This window comes from Cryptomeria japonica, chromosome 11 (assembly GCF_030272615.1).
Source record: "Cryptomeria japonica chromosome 11, Sugi_1.0, whole genome shotgun sequence".
Lineage (NCBI taxonomy): Eukaryota > Viridiplantae > Streptophyta > Pinopsida > Cupressales > Cupressaceae > Cryptomeria > Cryptomeria japonica.
Window position 1 is genome coordinate 22,251,518 of NC_081415.1, and position 12,872 is coordinate 22,264,389.

Below are 12,872 nucleotides of genomic sequence, written 5' to 3' on the forward strand. Positions count from 1 at the left end.
GCAAAGGACGTGTCTTAAGGCAAGTTTGCTCCAGCAAGGGACATGACCCTATGTAGACACTTCGTTCAATCACTCCCCTTGCCTATACTTTATTCATCCAAACTTCCAATTCTTAAGTCACTTCAATGTCCATGTCAAATTAATCTTCAAAAGTGACCTTAGGGAAGACTCCTCATTCAATCCCTTTCCACCTGAATTGATGAATTCTCTAGCTACTCAAGAAATTCTATCCCTTCAATGCAAAGATTAATAGAAAAGACTCTAAGACAACCTAGGATTGAGCAAAAAGGATTAATCCTAGAAAGCGAAAAGTGGGGGTCCCCATTTGCAATGGGGCGATGTGTGAATACCTCACAATATGAAGTGCATCATGGGATGGTCCACTTTTCATTCCCTTCCACCACCGGAATGTTTAGTGTTGACCTATTTCAAATCTCTGTTTGGCTGACTTAGAAGAGTATGTTGTTCAAAGACAGTATAAATAAGAGGATGATCTAAAGATGTGAGATGTGGAAGATGTGCGAGATTGAAAGGAAATATCCAATTGATATGTGAAGTGTGTTTTTGCAGTAAGGCACTGAAAGCAGTTCCAGTATTGCAGATTGTGTTTTAGTGGTGGATTCTCTTTTCTTTCTTCTTCCTTCGGTAGTGAGCCTTTCTGGGCAGTGAGCCTTCTTGCAGTGAGCATTTTGGTAGTGAGCCACCTTTTGTAAAAATCACCTTAACTAGTGTCACCTTAATCGATGCTATATATTGAGAACTAACATTCTTCGTGGTTTTTCCCTTCTTGGGTTTTCCACGTCATGTCTGGTGTTCATTGTTTGATCTGCTTTGTGTATGTGCTTTCATGTTATAGCTGCTTTAATTAAATCTTTCGGTTGTTCTGGATCTTTGAAAGAATTTAAGGAAAGTTCAATTATCAACTGATTCAATCCCCCTCTCAATTGCCTGGATATTTAACAGGGATGTGATATATTCTTTACAAGTACATATAGCATCTAATAATGAATTTATTGGGTGCTGTGTCACACCCCCTTTTTCAAATTCGGATAATTAATAATATTATTTAAGTTGCACGCAATAGTCTCAAATTTAAGGGCAACTTAATGATATTATTATAATTAAAATAAAAGTTATTTTACACTAGTATTAAAATAAAAGTATTTTAAAATACTTACAATAAACAAATAAAATTAAAAACTAAGAGTTTTCTAAATACTTGGAGGAAAATTAGGACCCAAGGGTCCAATTTGAAAAGGTATATCAAGGAGGTGCCTATCTTCATTTGAGGATCATTTTTTGAAGGTATCCTTTGCATACTAATTTTAGATTCGAGCAATTGTTCGATCTAGGGTATCCAAGGACAAAAACCCTTGGTGTGTTTGAATTCAAGAGGAAGAAAACCCTCTTGGAATTCATCATATTGGATCAAGGACAAAACCCCTTGTTTCCCATTTTGGGTGATTCTCTCTAGAGATCACAATTATACCGATTGGTTGAGGATTTGAAGACATTTTTTAACAAAGTAGCTGGATACTCCTTTGTCCCTCCTTGGGAACGCGTATCCTCATATCTGAAATAAATATGTATCCGATGTTACACATGGGATACTGTATCAATGCGTGCCCAAAAAGCCTTGATTTTCCAAACATGCCAAATTTTATGTGATTTGATTTTTTTAAAATTTGATGTAAGTCTTTCTAAACTTAATTTAAAAGACTTAATTCATGCAATTTTTTAAAAATTTTTTGGTACAAACAAAACCTACACCAAATGAGAAAGACAAATGAAATGTTTTTCTATCTCAACGACCCATTTTTTTGGGTTATTTGACAATGCAACTCTACTATTTTTACATATTGTAAATTGTTATATCAACTTATAATTATTTATGTAGCAATTATGTGTCTATATTACTTTTGAAATAATGAAAATCTCCTTTGATAACTTAGAAAATTGTGTTCAATATATGTGTATGTGTTTTTTATGAATTTCATATCCAGCCGTATCCATATCGGGAGTCTTATAAAGTAGCCGTAACCATATCTGATTACGTATCCATATTTGTATCCATCTCCATGTCCATGCAATTTTGCTTTTCAATCCTTATAGTGCCACTGTAGTAGTACTAGAGTGTTTGTTGCTGATTTTTAGATATTTGATGCAAGATTCCAGCGATAGGGCAGTTTGGGTTTGCAAGCAAATTTCAGTATTTTCTTGCCATATCATATTTAAGATTCCTATATTGATTTTCAGAATTTTGGGAGAGCCATTGTGCAGCAGAAGGTGCTGGATCTGAATTATACAGGTCTGTGACAATAAACCCTAGCTAAACACCACATTGGGAGAGTGAAATTCAATTACTCTGGATATTAGACCAATCATACCAGCTATTGGTTTATATTATTTGAATTTCAATCATCCAACATAAGCGACCAGCTTATTAGAGTGAAGTGTCATCATTTCCAGGAGGATATCAATCAGATTTGAGCATTTTGCATGTGTTTGCAGGCCTATTATGAGCTGCAATTCATATCTACAGCCGTTTAAACTAGAGCGACAACGTTTAGAGGGTGGGTCTAGCTACGTTAGTTGCTGTTTCACAGTTGTCATTGACAAATCTCCATGTTTCGATCCTAACACAATCCTTTGGAATGATCTGTGTCACTTCCAGCTGATTACAGCTTTTTCTAGAATATTACAGCAGGCCATACATTTCCAAACAACAGCTGTACTAGTCACCAATCTGTATTTTCTGTTTACAAACATTGCAAGGTCTGATCTAAATCTAACTTGCATTTTTTTAGCTGGGTACAACATTCTGAGTGCAATAATATTTGATTTGTACTTTCCAACATCTTCATTCATATTTCATTGTTTTTAGTGGCCATACTGTTCAACTAAATCATATTGGAAGATTATTTGGCAGTCCTAATTCATAATTGGCTTCAGCTAACACTCTAGGGTTTTTATGTCATAATTCAGCAAAGTTTGATGTTGTTTATTGAAATTGTGGATTGGTCAAGATTTTTACTTGCTGTTTGGTTTCATTTCTTTCCAACAAACCAAAAAACAAATAAAATACAAAAGGGGACATCGCATGCTGATGGTCCTGCAATTGTCTTTGATGTTTGAGGCTGGTGTATACTTGACTGCAATAATCCTGTGAAACAGTAGCAGCTGTCACCATATTGAGATATAATGGGGGCGGGTTAGGACGAGCTTTCACCTTAATTCAGAGGTTTTGGATGGGATAATATTGCTTTGTTGGTTTAAAAACTTAAAGGCTGATGTCACCTTCAATAAAGACAAGTTTGGTGTTTCTGGAGGGACTTTAAACTATGTTCAGGCTACCTTTGGATGATGGTAACCATAATTCTGAAATGTCAGTTTCAGTATTAAATCAGCAATTTTATAGACGTAAGTATCAAATGTTAAGAATGGCATCGGATGTACCTTCACCAACGAACTTGAGCACAATTTGATATTATCTGTTCTATAAATACTAAATAGGAAGTACCTTTTCTGCACATTCTCTGTGTCACATCCCCTGTGGAAGGATGCCTGCACACAGGGCCTGCATGTCAAAAATTAAATCAAAAAAGAAGAGGACAAGGAGACAAGTATGGTGCAGTATGGGTTGCCTGTGCTTGGCAGAGAGGAGAGGACAAGATCGTGTGTCCAAAATTTAAGGCTCTGTCGACCTGCAGCATCCATCCATGGAAAAACAAATGCCCATTGCAATAAATCTGCCCTTATATGCCTGGAAGGAGAGCAACCAGCCTGGAGAAAATATGCATATTTTATTGGACACCACAGGAGGTTGTGAGGGGGATTTAATTTGCCCTGATGGCAAGGTTTTGGGCATATTTTCATTCTCTGAATTGAGGAATGGAATTTTCAGAAAGTGAACAGAGAGTGGAGTTGGCAGAAGAAGAAAAAAGAAAGGTAAACTCAGAATTTTGTAGCCTTCTTTGGGCAATTTAGTAGAGCCAGGAAGGATGCCACCATATTATATTTGGTGCCAATAAAGGGATTCTTATTTTAATACAGACACTGTAAAGGAAAGGGCAGAAATTTGTTGGAGTTAAAAGAAAAAAGTGGCCAGCATTGTCAGTGTTTATTGCTTCCCTTTTGCAGTGTTTTCGGTTGGGAAGGTTTTCCAATGTCGAGTCCTATGTCTACCAAAGAAAGAGCAGATTTCAGTGCCTAACTCAGAAACATCTTCAGCATCATTCCTAAAGCTGAGTACACAAATCTTCCTCACCTTACTTTCCTAAATTTCTGTTTTAATTTTGATTTCAGCTCTCAATTAGCTGTAACGAATTTCATCTGGTTGTTTTATGCTTATGGGTATGATCCCCTGTCCTACTCATGATTCACATTTCTTGGTGACAATTTGTTGAACAGTTCACACAGTTTGTCTAGTTTTGTAATGTCCCCTAATTGGGAATGCTCTAAATTTGCCCTAATTCTCAATTTCTAAGTAATTAGGTGGGTTTAGAGTATACCTTTACCCTGATTTAAACCCGAAAAATAGATTAGAAGCCCCTTACAACAGTGATTCCAAAAAAATCAGATCACAACAATAATCAGACTATTATAATCCATAAATTAAATCAGATTTGCAACAATAATCAGATTATCATAATCAATAAATTCATAGCAGAATTATTAGTTCAGTCATATAATATTAAATATCTCTGGGGGACTCGATCATTAGAGAACAAGGGAGGGTGCGACTTTGATGGGGTGTCTTGGAACCCCTACCCTAGGCCCAAGAGCGGATATACGATCCCTCTTGGCCTCATGTGGCCCATGCCATCCATATGAGGTGGTCTACCCAGTGAGCTGTCCACTTTTCCATTATCCCCTCATCTTGCCAACCTTTTCCTTCTCTCTATGATTGGTCTTGTTGCACCATGGTAGGGGAATGAGGTTGCAACAAGGTGCCTTGGAATGCCATCTCCTCTAGGCCCAAGGGCAGTACCCGTTGTATCCCCTTGGCCTCAAGGAACTATATAGTTCCCTCATAGAGGTGGTATACCATAGAGGAGTGCCCCATCACCGTACCCCTCTTGCAAGCCTACACTCTTTCCACCATGGCTGGCAGCACTCAGAAAATATAAATGAATACATAGCATAAGATTAACTGCAGAATGTCATTAAATCAGACTGTTATTTGGATATGTATAAGCAATTATGATAGTAATCACTAATAACAATAGATATGCAGAAATATAAATATGCAGTCCCAGTAATTGTTATGCACATATAGAGAATTCATAGTTATTTCGTCTGCTGTATGTTCAATGCCTTATAAAATATATTCAGTGCTAGGTTAGATTGAATGAATTCCTTTGGTTGTATGATTTGAGGTATTGGTGAGTGATAATGTAATGATGCACTGGTTTGATATATTGGAGAATGGTGATTGAATGAATGTTGATCTGATAGAATGATTTGTTGATCGATTATTTTCTTGGTGGGAATGATTGTTTGCCACATACGGGTAAACGATTAAATGCAGGAAGTAAATGCACAGAACATAATTGAAATATATTAAAGAACCAGTTTCTGTATTAATTCAACAGTCCATGTACATCAAGTGCTTATAACATTACACCCAGATACGACTATGATGATGCCACTATGAAGGGAAGGTATGCAATATATAATACCCGAAGGGGTGCGACCAACAGTCGCGTCCAACTGCCCTTCGGGACGACTAACTGACTGCCGTAACTCATAATTACCGATGACAACATAACATAATACGACAACATGACATAATGATAATATAATGATAATTCCGGGCAACAATGATGATTGATAAGTGATCCTCAAATGATTTGGAATGATCTCTTTTATACTTCATTGGTGAAAAGGTCACCACCTTTCATAAGGCTTGAGTCACCACCCTTCATTGCTACCTTTTAGAACAATAAATCATTCCCCAAGTTGACCTCCCTTGGATATCCCCCTCAAATGAAACCTCCTCCCCCTTATAACTTTCAATGTGAGAGGGAGTCACACCTCTTCATCATGTCTGCCCTTTGCAAGGGTCACGACCTTTCATAATTATCACTCTGTGAAAGAGTCACAACCTTTCATATTTATCGCCCTTTGAAAGAGTCATAACCCTTCATCACTTCTGCAGTTTGAGAGGGTTACAACCTCTCATATTTATCACCCTTTGAGAGGGTCACAACCCTTCATTATTTCTGCCCTTTGAGAGAGTCATTTCCTCATTTCCTTCCCATTCATTCTTCCATTTATCTTTCCTTAATTTCTATCCTCCACTCTTTTTGTTCCTTCCTCATCCCTTTAAATGAATCCGTCCCCATTTTATATCTCATGTTTGAGGGAGTTATAACTCTGCATGGCATGCCTTTTGACCTTTTGTTAAACTTAATTAACTTGTAATTATATTATATTTATTTATTTATTTCTTAAGTTTTAATTTTATTATTATTATTATTTATTATTGAATCCTATTTCAGAAAGAGGACATTACAAGTTTAGATAAACCTCTCATAAAAGATCCTCAAACATTTTTATGCTAGCTGAAACAGATAGCATGTAACTTTACTTTGTATAGTGATTTTAAATGTTAATTTAATGCTCGGCAATGTCATTTAAGTGAATTCCATGCTGTTAACTTTGTGACAGTTAATTCTTATTGCCATAGCTCATATCAAAATTGTTAATGACCCATGAAATAGATGAATACTCAAGGATTCCAAAGATGTGAAAAAACTGGAGATAAAATCTGAATGCCAAGGCTTATATGAACAATTGTATCAATGAATTGGTCATTGTAATTAGAAACAAGTGGATGTATACCTCTATGGTAGAAACAAGTGGATGAATACTCAAGGATTCCAAATATGTGAAAGAACTGGAGATAAAATCTGAATGCCAAGGCTTATATGAACAACTGTCTTAATGTATTGGTCATTGTAATTAGAAACGAGTGGAATTTTTTTTTTTTCTATTAAATATACTATGGTGATGTATACCTCTACATACAATGGTCCAAGGTTATTGTTATTAGAAAGAGATGGATACTCAATATACCACCAAGGGTCTTAACAAGTAATGGATACTCAATATGCCATTTACATATTTCTAATAACAATATTCTAAGGTAATTTCTAAGATAATGTAGAGGTAGTTCGAAGACGTTCATGGCAATGGCCACATTAACACATTGAACCGATTCATTAGAGTAAGATCATATGATCTTCCTTTGTTAAGCTCATCCTTGTTTCCTTAGGGGAAATGTTTTTCGCCAAGCTTGGGAATCCCTAAGGCATATACCTTGTTGATGTATTTGACAAAATGGTTGTGTCTAGTACTTGTATAGATTATCTTAACTTGGGAAAGTGCAAGTTCTCATCCTAATAGTTGAAATTTGAAATCTTAGGAGAACTACATGGGACTTTGATCCTATTTGGAAGTGGTTATGTAGGTAGTCCTTGGGTGAAGGATGACCCTATGACCCAAGTCCCTAGGGGGGGGGGGGGTGGGGTTAAGGGATAACTCCAGAATGTGGGGTTTTTCCTAAGTTTGATTATTTCTTCCTTTACAGAATGCTTCATCTTGAGGCTAAATTTGCATTAGATGTCAATGATCTCATATTCCAATTAATATGTCTCCACTAGATAAGTTGGGCTAATAAAAGGTAAATCATCATTATCAAGCTTGTTGACTCGAAGATATGTGGTGTTTCACTTTCCAAATCTACTCCAATTTTGGATGGACTTTTAGAGTCACCATAGTCATGGTTTGTCTTTATGGTAATATGCAAGAATGCCTTTGGACTTGATGGAACTAAAATAACATGAGCTTTTGTGTCTAGACTTAGTGATATGTATATAAGGTATAGCTAGCCTCTACATACTAGGGAGGTCTATCCTTCCCAGAAATAAGGGCATGATAAACTTGGCCATGACATGGCTATGAATAAATAATCGAAAGCTACTAACTTGCATTCATTTAATGATGATGTAGATTCAAGCCATTAGAATCCGATAGTGTGAACAATTCTTATCAAGTAGGATGGCCTATTGCTTTAAATATGTATGTGGGTTAATGTTTGAGTTTAGGATGGAATTCCTTGATTGCGTTTGCCATATGTGGACAACTAGTAGTAAGTATTACCAAATATTATTGTATGTAGCTTTTGGTAATAGCTGCATCAGTTTATCTCTTCAACATTTTGGATCAAACCACATGATCCATCATTACGATCTCTTGTCTTGCTCTCTTCTTCCTGATGATGGATCATGTGGTTTGATCTGAAATGTCGAAGAAATAAACTTTCACAGCTATTACTAGAAGCTATGCACAATAACATTATGGGCTGCGGAAATCATGTCTACAATATTACCAAATATGGTACAATGTTTTACTTTAATATACATTGACGTGGATAATGGTATGCTAAGCTTTATGCTTGATATTATACAAAAAAAATTTGTGCTTAGAATTAGGATATTGCTTAGTATTACTACAGTGACTTAATTTTTTTCTAATAAATAATATGTTTTTGAATAAAAATTAAATGGAGTGAGTAAATCTTAATTACTTATATGAGTGGTATTTGTATATGTATATGTGGTTGAGTAGAGGCCAACTCATGTGGGATCAATGTGTTATTTGTGTGTCAATAAATTGACTTCAATAACTATAGGACCCAATTTATAGGTTCATGAATCACTTATGTGGCATATATCTAGGTCAAATTGACAAATATTTGTGAATCTTTGTGATATGTGGATTATGTGTACTTGGCTATAAGATGATCCCCTATGTTGGAATAGAGTTTGATACAAGTGCAAATAGTTAGCTATCACTAGTATTGTGCAAGTGGCAAATGTCAAGTGATATCCAACCACCTATCACTAATGATGCTTGAAGCTAATAGTCATATCTTAGGGTCTAGCTAACGTCGCCAATAGCACAGAGATGACAGACACTAGGAGCTACTTATGGTATGTGGGGCTTAGTCCACTTTTATCATTACCAAGCAAGTGATAGATGCTTGGAGTTACCCCATACTCGGTTGGTCTAACTTTTGCCAATGCCATGGAAGTAATGTTAGGAACCCTTGACTCAAAAGGTTCAAGAAGATGTGGGAATCTTATTAAGGGCCTTATGATGATGTGTGTTGTTACATTTACACCTTATCCAATGATGATTGGGAGTATATGGGATTCTTTCTCATCATCACAACGGGTGCAAAAATTTGGGCAAAAGGATGGGATCCACAGCATTGTATGGGATGCACTAACGTTGCCTTTTCTAGTCGGGATACATATAAAGGGTAAGTGTTAGTGGACTGGGTAACACAAAGATGCATGCAATGGTGTACATTCACTTCCTATTACTAGTTGGTCACTATGTACATGTGAATTAATCTTTGTGTAAAATGACCCCATAGATTGTGCATGTTGTTAAGCTTATGCCCTTGTCAATGACAATATTGGGTAGTGTGGGATGTTTGCTTGTCATCATAGATGGTGGCAGATTGCAAAAAAGGATGGTATCCATGGTGTAGTACGGGATGCATTGACTTTTCTCTTTTTGATTAGGATGTACTTAAGTGCATATGTGTTAGTTATCCAGGTGAAGGGTAAGAAGTTTATAAAAAGATCACAACCACTTCCATTTTTGCTAGTTGAGCTCTATGTGAACATTTGGTATTTAAGTTAGTCAGATTATGCATATGTGATGCATGCACAATATATCATTTTGTGTATATGTGATGCATGCCCAAGTCATCATATTGTGTATATCATGTTTATGCGAATCATTAAGTGTATATGTGTTATATGCTTGAGCTAGTCACTATGTACTTGTGACATGGGTATGGGTATGTGTTAGTCATATTGTGTATATGTGACGTATGCATAAGCTACTCATTCTTTGTACTTGTGATGTGTGTATAAGCTAGTTACCATGTTTATCGATGACATATCCCTGAGCTAACCCTGATGTGTACTTGTGAGGCGTATTAGAGCTAATCACTTATGTATGTGTAACACAAGTGGAAGCTAGCCATGTGTATAGATGATGTACGCTTGAGCCAATCACTATGTGCACATGGAATGTTGGAATGATATGGTCTTGATGTGATTTTGTGTGTGTGCTTACACTAATGGCTGGCACAGATCCAACACTTGATTGGATTCTATTTGTTATTATTCTATTGTAATTGGATTGATTTGAAAGCATAAGCTCAATGAATAGTTGTGATTTAAAAATGGTACTAGAGATTACATATAAGAGGAGAGGAAGAATTCTCTCTATCATTGGTGTATGAACTACAAAGTCTCTGATTCCCAAAAGAGTGCAGTCATTAGGTCAGGATATAGAGATAACACGAAAAAAAGAGAGGTAACTGAGGGCTGGATCACTCTAGTGTTGTGTGCACTCTGATTTCTAAAAGGGCATTGGTGAATAGGACAAAATTTGATGCTGAGATGGTACAGCAGAGAGATTGGCCTGATCAAGAACAGGAGGGGATATGTTTGGCTGTGAAAATTGAATGGGTAGTGGTGTATGTGATGACTTAAGGTTGTAAATTTAACTTAAACAGGTTATTGGTGCATTGGAGTATACAGGAAAGAAATCTTATTGAGTAAAATACAGAGAATGATAAAATGTAATGGACGAAATCAACAGCAAGAATATATGATTCTTGATTTGTGTAATATATGAACAATTTATATTTCGGATTATAAAGATTATCTGAAAAAAATTGTCAGTTTTGTTTACATCAACATTATGAATCACAGTTGTTATCATCTTGATTATGGGACCATGGAGTGTGACCCGAATTGTTGGTGGAAACAAAACTGACAGTTTTTCTTCGAAGATTTCATTATTCTAATGGACTGTGGAAATCTCATGTACACTAATTTTTATCCATATTATTATTTTCAGGTGCATGAATTTCAGCAGTCATATCTGTTGGCCATATATAGATGATGTTGAAGGATAATCTATATTTACTAGATGGATGCTTCTCTGTTTGTCTTAACGCTGCAAAAACTATCTGCTGCAGTTTTTAATATAGCCGTAATTTGATTTTTATCTTGTTAGGCTTTACACTTATGGGAATTAATACGACAATTGGTTTGCATGCTCTATTTATTCCATGACAAAATAGATTTTGGAGAACTATGCTATCTATCATTTACCTTTGTATTTCAGTAGTTGTAAAGATGAGTATCTTCTTATCTCTCTCTTTGGCAAGGCTTTAATATACTGTACGTATATTTATTTATTCAGTTATTGTATCCTTGCATTGTAAAAAAATCTTACAAGGTTTATTTAGTCATTTGAAAATTGGTAACCATGGATTTTTCTGGAGCTTAAATGTGACATTTCTATCTTTTGCAGATGTGATTCTTATGTCGATAATAATCATGGTATTGTGAGCAAATTGAATTTGTGACACTAATTTCGCATGGGTTGCCCTCTTATTTGAGGTTACATTTGCCAGCAATGGAAGTCCCTGATTGTCCAGTATGTTGGGACAGGTTTGATGTCAATAATCGTATGCCTCGTTTGTTATACTGTGGGCATACAGTATGTCAGCTCTGCTTGGAATACCTCCCAACTGAAACCAGTCTTGGACAAAGATGGATACGTTGCCCAGAATGTCGCATTCCATGTGTGTGGAGGGGTGTTCAGCAGCTGCCTAAGAACTATATACTGCTACATGCATTGGATTCATTTCCAGATACAAACAGAGGACAACCCGTGGCAAATTTGGTTTCAGCATTCCTGTCACACATACAGATTTTATTTCCATTTCCAAACTTTGTTTGGGTAGATGGTATAACATCTCATAGGTTGTTCAAGCAAAAGGTTTGGGAACTGGTTAAACTCACAAGCATTGCAGCATTGGTCTTCTTATTTGTTCCAATGTCGTTCATGCATTTGCTGTTAGCATGGTGGACTGCAGCGATTGGGTTCCTCATTTTCTTGTGGTTATTTGTAGCAGGTGCTGGATTTTGTATTTTCATATTTTTTCTCTGGTGTTCCTATAATGTTTTTTCTGGTGTATGTAAATACCATAAGTTCATTTTCAAGGAGATAAGAATTTTGTTGAAATCAATTATCTCTTTCTCTAATCTCCCTTGACAGATGAGTATTAACATAGAGTGAGCATCATTGTATGCTCGTCTGTACTAATCTTCCAACACTGATGTGAGTACATAAGTATGCTTAAAATTTGCACCACTATTTAGTAATTTTAATAAAGTGTAAGTTCCTTCATTTTACGCAGTATTCTCTTCATCATTTGTCAGATCTTTGGCAGTTTATGTTTTCATAAAATGTATTTATAGATGCTATACGAGATTCATATAGGTCTGGCCAGTTATGATTTCACATACATGTCAGAGGTGCCAGAAGCAGGTAGTTGATACAGTTCTAATAAAGAATGGGACAATGATGCTACGAAGGATTAATTTCAATTCATTAGGTAATGTACAGTACTGTATTTCTCAAGAAACCGATGTTGGATGAAAGAGTGAGTTTGAGGTGAAGATTTTTGCTGTTGTTCATAAAGATTGAAGAAGGGAACCGTGGGGATATGAGAGAGCATGAACATCTGCCTTAATGTATGCGAATTCTGGTTCATTAGAAGAGAATGATTCATCCAAACATCTTTTCATAATGATCAAATCTGTATCTTTAAAATATCTGAAAATTGCTACGAAGAAACCCTGTGTATAGGGGTATAATTCCAATATGCTTTCTATGAACGGTGTCCAATTATTGAAAATGCAACTATGCATGTGGAATGCTGGGTTAAAATTTATTATATTTATAAATCACACCATTTCTTTGCA

General features: G+C 36.0%; 1 long non-coding RNA gene across 1 annotated transcript in view; it reads left to right on the plus strand.

Moving 5' to 3' along the window:
- LOC131859888 (uncharacterized) overlaps positions 1 to 12,872 on the plus strand; it is a 72,391-nt gene extending 59,519 nt beyond the window's left edge. The window contains exons 2-3 of the long non-coding RNA XR_009359469.1: positions 11,413 to 12,507; positions 12,590 to 12,872. This is a non-coding gene — a long non-coding RNA (uncharacterized LOC131859888). The remainder of the gene's footprint in view (positions 1 to 11,412; positions 12,508 to 12,589) is intronic.